We start from the raw sequence: 12,068 nt of genomic DNA, 5'->3' as shown, positions 1-12,068 counted from the left end.
TGCCACACCTGGACTTTGCATGCCCGAATAGTTTTTCTAGGACAGTTGAGAAAGGACTCACTAAAGAGATATGTTGCTTTTCCCAGGAGATGTGTCTGGCTCACACAGTGTTTATTGGCTTAGCATTATGGTCTTTTTTGTTTTCAAGACTGACCCTGGGTTCTAAATCTCAATGTAGAATTATAGATTATCCTCACCCTCTCATTTAATAAACAATTGAAGATCCAGGCTATAGTATTTAATTACAGAAGATATGTGAATTGGCAACAGGGCCAACACTTGAACCAAAGTCTGTCGATGCCCAGATAATGCTGTCTCCTAAACCTATATGCAATACATATGCCGAATTTTCTAGATTTCAAGATTTCTTCTCCATTGTCTGCAAATATGCAGTCCTATTTGGCCAAATAAGAGATTTAATTACTGATTTGGAAAATGTAGTTACGAAGGTGATTCATCGCGTGGAAGACAGCTACAGAGCATCTCTTTTTGCCTTTAGTGGTCTTGGGAAGGGGGATGGGAGGTGGCTTAACTCAAAATGTCCCTAATTACCTTCCACAATCCTCTTGGTCTTCGACGGTCCTGAGGTTTGGAGACCTGTTTGCTAATGTTGACACCCAAAAGCTCACATTGAATTAGATTGTTAAAATGCTCCAGAGGGGACCTGAAACACCGAATCAGGGACCTCCGCCTACTCCCCCAAAAATATCCTTTGCCTTTAAGGGCTTTTTTTTTTTTTTTTTTTAAAGCAAGCGAGTTTTCTCTGATCCTCCTTAATAAAGTGCCCCAGCAGCAACAGCAGCAGCGCTCCCCTTCCTTATTTGAGATCTGTGCAGTCTCATTAAATTTGATGTGTCACAGAGGGCTCGGATATGTGAAAGGCAGGCTGTGGGAGCGGGCCTGGAGGTTGCCAGCTTTGCTAAGGAAACGTAATTCATTACAGCTTTTCAAAATGGACGCCCCTCTGGCTTCCTGCTCCATTGATTTTTCCCCCTTTGCAAGTAACAAGTGAAGGGCCAGCTCAGCCTGCAGATTTAACCCTTATTAACAGCTGTTTAAATTAGAGATGCGGTTTGATGGAGAGACAGGAGCCTTCTTATATCCCCACTCAAAGGAAACGGAGAAGAGACGATTAAAGATGAAAGCACACAGGCGTCTGGTGCTAGGCTGGCGATGCGGCACCTACCCTCATCTGAGGAGGGGCTAGCCCTGCTATTAAGTAGTTTATCCAAATAATGTGCTCCTACTTTTCCCCGATTAAATATTCATGGCCTGCTCGTTCCTCCCTCCCCACCCCCGCCCTTGAACAGTCATGGAGCAAGGAGTGTCTGCTGCGCAGTGTAGGCGAGGACTGCTCAGACTACCCCGAGCTCCGAGGCTAAGGGCTGCCTCTTCGGAGAGCTCGATCGGGGGTAACTCGGACGACCCGCCTCGCCGGGAGCTGCCCTGGGACCTCGGAGTGAAGATGTGGATTGCTTTGGTGCTCTTGAATGGAAGACCCTGAACCAGGCCAACCTGTTCTGGGAACGGAGCCTGCAGAAGACAAGAGGAGCCACGCAAATGCCAGCTTCGCCTCTTTCTGTGGGACCAGTGTGTTTAGGAGCCCCAGATGCATCAGAAAGCAAAATAGCAAAGGCAAGGGTAGTGCCAGGATAAAGGGAGGGAGGGTGCAGACAGTCCAGAAAGAGGCTGCACATCCCAGTCTTTGTTCGCCTGTTACTTGGCACCTCCTTACACTCAAGAGTCCTTAGGCCTGTAACCCTAGAAGCGCTTAGGGGTGGTGTTTCTCTAAATTCCTCTCTTAAGAGAAGAACTCGGCCATCACATTGGTATTGAAGATATGACAAAACCTAGCTCCCCATTGCAAAAATGCACCACTGCAAAAGACGATTGTGGTGAAGGAATGGGGTCACATGCGTCCCCTTCAAACAGTAAAGCCCACTTTGTTCAGATTTTTTTGCTCCCCCTACCTCTTCTACCAAGCTCCGTCTTCCATCAAAACATAACGAAAATAATCCCTGGAATCAGAATTGTATCCTTTGAAAAATGCACACACAAACACTGCTATAAGAAGAAGTATCAAGCCAACTCCCTCTTGCTCATCCGATATAAATTTATTTTCCTGACTTGCAGCGTCTAACTCAAGGAATCTCAAAGAGAAACATTCTATGACAGAAACAAAACAAGACAGGCCTAAGTAAATCATGCGCTGACAGCAGCCACATTTACATATTGAGTGAAAGAGGGTGCCAGCTCACTAGGTCCTTATTTCTTCTTCAACTGAATTGCCATAGAAGGTTTCTGCTAGAGTCTCAATTTTATTGTAGCAATTCATAGTGCGCAAACCTTAGTGCACCTTCGATAAGTTCTTTACTGCACAAGGAGTCATTCTTCCCCCGAGCCCCCACCCAAAGTCCCAAAATAGGAGAGAAATACATAGCAAGTATGGCTGTGTTCCTCCCTACATCTTCAGTTCATTTGGTGAGTTTTACCCAAGTTTTTCTGGGAGAGTCAAAGTTTACACAGAGTCTGTTATAAATAGGGTTTTCTTCAAACTGTTTTGAAACAAAGTTTTAAAGCATTCATGCTGTCAGAGAAAGTTATTGCCAGCATGCACTCACCAAGAAGTGGCAAACATTGGAAATGAAGGCCTTCCACTTTTTTTGCTAATTGACACCATCAGGGAAATGCACAAAGATGAAGCATGGGGAAAATAAACTATGAATTTCCAACGTACATCCCGTCCAGGGACACATTAAGGGAGGTGCATAGGATGAGAGCTGCCAAAAATTTCTAGGTTCAGAACAAGTGTCCAAGCACAATGTAGACTTGGCAAAAGTCCTTTCCTCTTAATTTCAAACTTGTGCATACATACGTATGGGGAAATGTAATCTCTGTTTTTCTGAGAAGCTTTCCCTTTCTAGAACATCCAAGTTCTGCTTTATAAGCACGTACAGCATGAAAATGGAGCTAATTATATGGAGGAAACTTCCTGTCAAATAAGAAAATTACTCCCACAGCAGTTAGAAGTCTTGTGTAATGAGGTGGGCACTTCGGGGGAGGATACAGCTCAACTACACCCTGTGCTCCACACAGTGCGATATTATTTCCGTGACCCCTAAAAAATGTGTAAAATTGTAAAGGTAAAAGTGGAGACTGCAGAAGAAAAGAAAAAAAAGTAAGTTATATTATTGAGCACTTAATATGTCCCCAGGAATGCGCTAGGATCTTTGCAATATTCGTATAAGATCAGTTATCTTTCATTCTTTCCTTTTTTTTTTTTTTTTCATTTAAAAATGAAGACATTGAAAACCAGATGGGGTAACCTCTCCAAGATCTACAGAGGGATGAGGATCACAGTCTAGCTAATTTTAAGGCCACTTTCTTTCTGCTATACAATATCGTCTCCAATTGTAAGGGTCCTTAAAAACTACAGAGCCAAACACCACCAAAGTCACAAGAAGAGTGAAAACAAGGTCTTGATTCTTTGCTCAGTCATCTTTCCATTTTAGCAGTGACCAATGCTATGTCTGCTTCAAAATGTTTCTTCTACTCACTGGACCTCTAAGATGAGCCTAGAATTCTCCTGTTTCAGTTCTTAACCCAGTGTCATATGCAATCAGACACAGGCCACACTATGCAACAATGTTGATAGTAAAAGGCATCAGTTGTATGGATCAAAGATTTCAACAAATGTTTACTTGTGTCCACTATACTACAAAGCTTGTAGGGTAAAAAAGTAAAATCCATACAGGCATAGCCTGAGCCTGGCTACACCTATAGCCCCTTTGCCCACCTTCCACTCAATCACATTATGCTTATTAGAAGCTAAGCAGACCTTGTCAAAGCAAAAACAGACATAGGTGAACATCCATGCAACAGGACAGAGGGGTGGTTCAAATTCCCACAATGAAGGTAGAATGCCTCGTCAGCAATCTCCTCCCCTGATGACTAACACAGGTCTGCAACCTTACTATGGCCCCAAACGCAATCTTCCTTCAGCTCCAGTATCCATACTTCCAGCCTAAGCACAGACCTCACCCACCTTGGCTTTTCCCCCCTACTTTCCCATCAGTCATCCCAATTGCATCCAAATCAGTTTTCCTTCCACCCCTCCTATTTCATCCCATCTTTTCAACTAGCCCCTTCTTTAGTGTCCTGTGGAATCCCGCTCTGCTTAAAGAATAAACTCCCACATAGACTCAAGTTCTTACACAAGCATTCTTTCCACCCCACTGTCTTAACAGACACATGGCTTTTCCTTAACTATAAAATGGATCTCAAATGCCTTTCCTAAAGAATGTGTTTTTTCTTCCCCAGTCTTCCCTGTGGGGCATTGTTCAGCAGCCATTGTACAAGAGCCCTCTTCCTTTGCAACACTCTTCCCTCACTTCTTCATGTCATCTTCTGAACTTTGATGCCTTGAGCACCTGTTCACATTAGATTCCATCAGCACACTAACCATATATTGATGGTTGATGACCTCGGCCTCACAGGATCTCAACCTCCTCAACATCAAGGGCTTTCACCTCCTCTCTGTTTCTCATCACAAAATCAGTGGCTCTCAAAGCACGGTCCTTGGACCAATAGCATCAGCATCATCTGGAAACTTGTCAAATATGTGGATTCTCAGGAGTCACCCTAGACTTGTTGAATCAGAATCCCTAGGGGTGAGACATGATGTTAAAACCTGTTAAAGCAATTTCTGCTTTAACAGGCTTTCCAGTTGATTCTGATGCATTAAAGTCTGAGAACCACAATGCTAAGTATGGCCACATTATGGATCATGCCATCAACTGGAGCTTTTCTTCTCTAAGATATTATTTATTTATTTATTTATTTATTTATTTATTTATTATTATTATTTTAGATGAAATCTCACCCTGTCACCTAGGCTGGAGGCAATGGCACAATCTCGGCTCACTGAAACCTCCATCTCCCTGGTTCAAGCAATTTCCTGCCTCAGCTTCCCAAGTAGCTGGGATTACAGGTGTGCACCATCATGCCTGGCTAATTTTTGTATTTTCAGTAGAGATGGGGTTTCACCATGTTGGCCAGGCTGGTCTTGAACTCCTGACCTCAAGTGATCCGCTAGCCATGGCTTCCCAAATTGCTGGGATTAAAGGCATGAGCCACCGCGCCTGGCCTCTAAGATATTTCGGCTTCACTTCCTTACCATTACATTTTCTATTCCCTCAAAATTGCTAATCTAATATTTGCATGGTGTGGATGTCTAGAGCCTCTTCTGGCCTCACTTTCAACCAGTCTGGACCCTGGTCTGCCATTATCATGATGCCTCTAAGCCTGCAATTGCCATTTGTTTTCTGGGACTTGGGGAAAAAACTATGAAATTGTGCTGATCAAGTCCAAGCTACTTATCATATCTGGGCCCTTGATGCTGGTTTAAAACCATACTATTTGTTTCTTTTGGACTTGCTAATTCGTTCTTTACAATATTTCTAACATTTACCCACTTTCTTTAAGTTTGACATTTCTACCTAGTCTTCCACGCACTTAGCCAAGTTCCCTCAATTTCTATCACTGCTCTTCCAACCATCTCTATGGCTCTTCCTCTTGCCTCTGAAGTAGAGTTGAATCTCCTCCTTTCTTATGCTCTGAAGCTCCTCCCTCATGACTCTACCAGAACCCTGCTCCTCAGGAATGTCAGTGGAATGTGGGGTCTCTAAGAAGAGAAGTTCAAGACCATGTCTTGCCAGGGAGGGGAAAGGCTGTGTGTGATTAATAGTGTCATATGCCAGAAATAGATCAAGATAAAGAGACTGAGGAAAGGTTGTTGTGGCCGTTAGCAGATAACTGGTTTAATTAGAAAGGTTATGACGGAAGACACATTATAGGAGATTAAGAGAATATAGTGAAGATATAAGGGTGTGTATGGCCCCCTATTGAAATAAATCTAGCCATGCAGCAAAAGCTGAAAGTAGAAATGTAGCTAAAAAAAAAAAAAAAAAAAAACTGGGGATTCAATGGGTGGTCTTCTATCCACCATTGGTGAGATCTGTATTTGTTCTGTGCATCCAGTCAAGAGGAACAGAATAAAGGCACTACAAGATGGGATTATTGAAGATGAAAGGTCCTAAAAAGCAAAGAAAAACAGAATACAGAGCACAACTAGAGGGGCATATTTAATAGGAATCTTAGTTGCAAGTGACAGAATACCTCATCTACCAACTTAGGCCAAAATGGGAATACATTGGCTTACATAACCAGTTAAAGTAGGAATGTAGCTGGCGATGGCTGTACCCAGAGACTTGATGCCTCCAGGATCATGGGCTCATTTTTGCTGCTCTCTAGGTACCTTCTGTATGCTCTTCTGTCATATAAAGACTAGCATAGGCTAGACTCGTTCTAAATATTGCCTCTGGTACATATCTTTTCAACTTTTCCATCAGAAAAGAAAGGGTTTCTCCCCAACTCCAGTTAAATGCTATAAGGACTCTGATTGGCCCAGTCTGTTTTCTGTTCTGCCCTATGGTTGGGGTAAAAGGGAGAAGGTGAAGCATTGTGATTGGTAGTTTCCATTAGAAACATATGGATGGATGGAGGAGCACTTCCTCAGTCCCACACAGAAGGAATAGTACTTTCACCAACAAACTATGGAGAAATGATGTACAGGGTATACAGAAACAACCCATGTCAACTAGAAGTGATTAGCCCTGGACAGGAACAGAGTCATCTTTTTGGAGACCCAAATGGGTACCAATTTGTGTGTGTGTGTATATACACATATACATAGACTTCATCAGGCTCTCAGACCTCAGGGCTGTTGGAGAAGGCTTCAGCAGGGGAACTGATGGTGAAGGCTAGTGTTCTCCATCCTCAACTTTCCTTGCTTGGATCACACATTTGTACATATGGAAGGGCAAAAAATGAACACTGTTTTTCATTGCAGCCGTCTTCTGTGACACGGATGCACAGTCTGCTATGAAGACCTTCTCTCAAGTGGCAGCTGGGGCTCCATGCCAGATCATGGTGCTTCATGACAAACTTAACTAGCTACCAGGGGTAGTGGCACTTAGTGAGGACCCTCCTCCCCCACTGTGTGCTCATGACATATACGCACCTGACAATAGCTTCAGTCTTCTCTGTTCCTTTTACTCTGTAGCCACCATATGCATGATTTAAAACACTTCTTAAATATCTATCATGGTTCACCCTTGTCCAAATGCAGAGTCAAAGCTGTTTGTACTTTATTATTATTTCCAGGGTGAATAGATGGCTTGCTTTTTGCAAAAATAATTAAAGCTTTTGTGTTTTGAGTTAAAATATATATGTGTGTGTGTGTAAGATAGTTGTGTATTTGTGCATAAGATTGTTGTGTATGTGTGTGTATAAATATACATGTGTATATGTCTATATGTATGTAGAGGTATACACACACATAATACGTATGTATAGAGGTATGTCATAGGCCAGGTACTCTGGAAGCAAAAGCTGAGACAGTCTTGTGTGCAAGATGTGTACTGGGGATCAGCATCTTTGAAAGGAAGAGCAGGAAAGCCATATTTGGCAAAAGGAGAAGTAAAACTGCAGTGCAGGTCTGCCAAAGCCTCCATCAACCCCATGGAGAGCTCTAGAGTAAATGTCACTAGCCAGAATTGCCTAGGAAGAAACAGCTGGACAAAAGTGACCAGGCCTTGATTTGCCAGCCTCACTCAGTCGCTGGACATGGACTGCCCAGGAAAGGCATAATATCTGGGAAGAAACCTCTCCACAGTTGAGGCAGACCTTGAAGATGCTGGCAGCTAGAGGCTGTTATTTGCATTTCCCATAACTAGGCAGCAAGCCCGTCCTTAAAGAGGAATCTAGATGGTGCAGCTCCACGTCTACTCTTTAAGAGTAGAAGAAAACTTATGTCAAATGTCATAACAAAGGCCATAGAGTAGAGTGTGGTCCTTTCACTATGTTAGTGCCCTTGTGGGAGCAGCAAAGCTGAACAAGGCATCGGCACTAAGGGTAGTCTTCAATGAGTCCACAGAAAAGAAATTCTCAATTCTAAAATGGAGAGGTAGCATAACTTTCAAGTGGCAACAAACTCTCTGACACACTTCTTATCAAGAGGTGGAGTCTATTGCTCCTTCCCTTGAATTTGGGCTGCCTTATGATGGTTTTGCTCTCTAGAGTATGTGAGGGGAGACACTATACTCTCTCCAGACCTACTGAACCTTCAAGAGAATGTGATCCCCGGGAGCCCTGGGCTGTCAAGTAAGTCCAACTACCATGCTGGAGAGATCACACAGAGAAGCTCTGAGACTACTTGGAAGTAGAGAACTCATCCAGCCATCCTTATCAAGGTGCCAGCAAAGGGCTGAGGACTAGCTACCAGCTAAAACCACCAAGTGACCCAGCTGATGTCAATCAGCCAATCCTTGCCTGAATACCTGACAAAATTGTGTGATATGACAAAATGGAGTTGTTTGAAGGCTCTAATTTTTAGAGGTTTGATAGGTTTTGTATACAGCAATAGATAACTGTAAGAATGACCAAAAGCAGAGCCAAGGACATGGAAAGTTGTGAAGTAGTCAACAGAAGACTCAAGAGTCACCATACAAGGACAGCCCAGGGAGGATCAGGGATGGGCAGGAACTCATAAGTAAGCAAGTTGATGGAAGGATTAGAAAGCACATGTGACTGCAGCGCCGCAAAGCCGCTGTAGACAGACTGCCTCTCTAGATTCCTCCTCTCTGGGTAGGGCATCTCTGAAAGAAAGGCAGCAGCCCCAGTCAGGGGCTTATAGATAAAATTCCCATCTGCCTGGGACATAGCATCTAGGGCAAGGGGCAGCTGCGGACACAGCTTCAGCAGACTTAAACATTCCTGCCTGCTGGCTCTGAAGAGAGCAGTGGATCTCCCAGCACAGTGCTCGAGCTCTGCTAAGGGTTAGACTGCTTCCTCAAGTGGGTCCCTTATCCCCTTGCCTCCTGATGGGGAGATACCTCCCAGCAGGGGTCAACAGACACCTCATACAGGAGAGCTGCAGCTGGCATCTGGCAGGTGCCCCTCTGGGACGAAGCTTCCAGAGGAAGGAGCAGGCAGCAATCTTTGCTGTTCTTCAGCCTCCACTGGTGATACATGGGCAAACAGGTCTGGAGTAGACCCCCAGCAAACTCCAGCAGACCTGCAGAAGAGGGCCCTGACTGTTAGAAGGAAAACTAACAAACAGAAAGCAATAGCATCAACATCAACAAAAAGGACAACCACTCAAAAACTCCATCCGAAGGTTGCCAATAGCAAAGACCAAAGGTAGACAAATCCACGAAGATGAGGAAAAACTGGCACAAAAAGGCTGAAAATTCCAAAAACCAGAATGCCTCTTCTCACAACTCCTCACCAGCAAGGGAACAATACTGGCCAGAGAATGAGTTTGATGAATTGACAGAAGTAGGCTTCAGAAGGTGGATAATAACAAACTCCTCCAAGCTATAAGGAGCATGTTCTAACCCAATGCAAGGAAGCTACGAACCTTGATAAAAGGTTAGAGGAATTGCTAACTAGAATAACCAGTTTAGAACATAAATGACCTGATGGAGCTGAAAAATACAGCATGAGAACTACATGAAGCATATACAAGTTTCAATAGCCAAACTGATCAAGGGAAAAAAAGGAGATCAGAGATTGAAGATCAACTTAATGAAATAAAGCATGAAGACAAAATTAGAGAAAAAAGAATGAAAAGAAATGAACAAAGCCTCCAAGAAATATGGGACTATGTGAAAAGACCAAACCTACATTTGATTGATGTAACTGAAAGTGACAGGGAGAATAAAACCAAGTTGGAAAACACACTTCAGGATATTATCCAGGAGAACTTCCTGAACCTAGCAAGACAGGCCAACATTCAAATTCAGGAAATACAGAGAACACCACAAAGATACTCCTTGAGAAGAGCAACCCCAAGACACATAATTGTTAGATTTACCAAGGTTGAAATGAAGGAAAAAGTGTTAAGGGCAGCCAGAGAGAAAGGTTGGGTTACCCACAAAGGGAAGCCCATCAGACTAACAGTAGATCTCTCTGCAGAAACCCTACAAGCCAGAAGAGAGTGGAGGCCAATATTCAACATTCTTAAAGAAAAGAATTTTCAATCCAGAATTTCATATCCAGCCAAACTAACCTTTGTAAGGGAAGGAGAAATAAAATCCTTTACGGACAAGCAAATGCTGAGGGATTTTGTCACCACTAGGTCTGCCTTATAAGAGCTCCTGAAGGAAGCACTAAATATCAAAAGGAAAAACCGGTACCAACCACTGCAAAAACAAACCAAAATGTAAAGACCATCAACATTATGAAGAAACTGCATTAACTAATGGGCAAAATAACCACCTAGCATCATAATGACAGGATCAAATTCACACATAACAATATTAACCTTAAATGTAAATGAGTTAAATGTGTCAATTAAAAAACACAGACTGGCAAATGGGATAGAGTCAAGACCCATTGGTGTGCTGTATTCAGGAGACCCATCTCACATGCAAAGACACACATAGGCTCAAAATAAAGGGATAGAGAAAGATTTATCAAGCAAATGGAAAGTAAGTAAGTAAATAAGTAAATAAATAAATAAAAGCAGGGGTTGCAATCCTAGTCTCTGATAAAACAGACTTTAAAGACCAGGCATGGTGGCTCACGCCTGTAATCCCAGCACTTTCAGAGGCCGACGCGGGCGGATCACAAGGTCAGGAGATCAAGACCATCCTGGCCAGCACAGTGAAACCCCGTCTCTACTAAAAATACAAAAAAAAAAAAAAAAAATTAGCCGGGCATGGGGGCGGGCGCCTGTAGTCCCAGCTACTCGGGAGGCTGAGGCAGGAGAATGGCGTGAACCCAGGAGGTGGAGCTTGCAGTGAGCCAAGATCATGCCACTGCACCCCAGCCTGGGCAACAGAGTGAGACTCCATCTCAAAAAAATAAAAAAATCAAAAAAAGACAGACTTTAAACCAACAAAGATTAAAAAAAAAAAAAAAGCAAAGAAGGGCATTACATAATAGTAAAGGAATCAATGCAACAAGAAGAGCTAACTACCCTAAATATATATGCACCCAATACAGGAGCACCCAGATTCATAAAGTAAGTTCTTAGAGACGTACAAAGAGACTTAGACTCCCACACAATAGTAGTGGCAGGCTTTAACACCCCACTGTCAATATTAGTCAGATCAAGGAGACAGAAAATTAACAAGGATATTCAGGACTTGAACTCAGCTCTGGGCCAAAAGGACTTAACAGACATCTACAGAACTCTCCACCTCAAATCAACAGAATATACATTCTTCTCAGCACCATATCATACTTCTTCTAAAATTGACCACATAATTGGAAGTAAAACACTCCTCAGCAAATGCAAAAGGATGGAAATCATAACAAACAGTCTCTCAGACAACAATGCAATCAAATTAGAACTCAGGATTAAGAAACTCACTCAAAACTACACAACTACATGGAAACTGAACAACCTGCTCCTGAATGACTACTGGGTAAATAACAAAATTAAGGCAGAAATAAATAAGTTCTTTGAAACCAATGAGAACAAAGACACAATGTACCAGATTCTCTGGGACATAGGTAAAGCAGTGTTTAGAGGGAAATTTATGGCACTAAATGCCCACAAGAGAAAGCAGGAAAGATCTAAAATTGACACCCTAACATCACAACTAAAAGAACTAGAGAAGCAAGAGCAAACAAATTCAAAAGCTAGCAGAAGACAAGAAATAACTAAGATCAGAGCAGAATGAAGGAGATAGAGACATGAAAAACCCTTCAAAAAAATCAGTGAATCCAGGAGCTGGTTTTTTGAAAAGATCAACAAAATAGATAGACTGCTAGCCAAACTAATAAAGAAGAAAAGAGAGAAGAATCAAATAGACACAATAAAAAATGATAAAGGGGATATCACTGCTGATTCCACAGAAATACAAACTACCATCAGAGAATACTATAAACACCTCTACGCAAATAAACTAGAATATCTAGAACAAATGGATAAATTCCTGGACACATATACCCTCCCAAGACTAAACCAGGAAGAAGTTGAATCCCTGAATAGATCA

Source organism: Gorilla gorilla, chromosome 9 (genome assembly GCF_029281585.2).
Source record: "Gorilla gorilla gorilla isolate KB3781 chromosome 9, NHGRI_mGorGor1-v2.1_pri, whole genome shotgun sequence".
NCBI classification, from domain to species: Eukaryota; Metazoa; Chordata; class Mammalia; order Primates; family Hominidae; genus Gorilla; species Gorilla gorilla.
The sequence above is the reverse complement of the archived record's forward strand: the minus strand, read 5'-3'. Positions refer to the sequence as shown.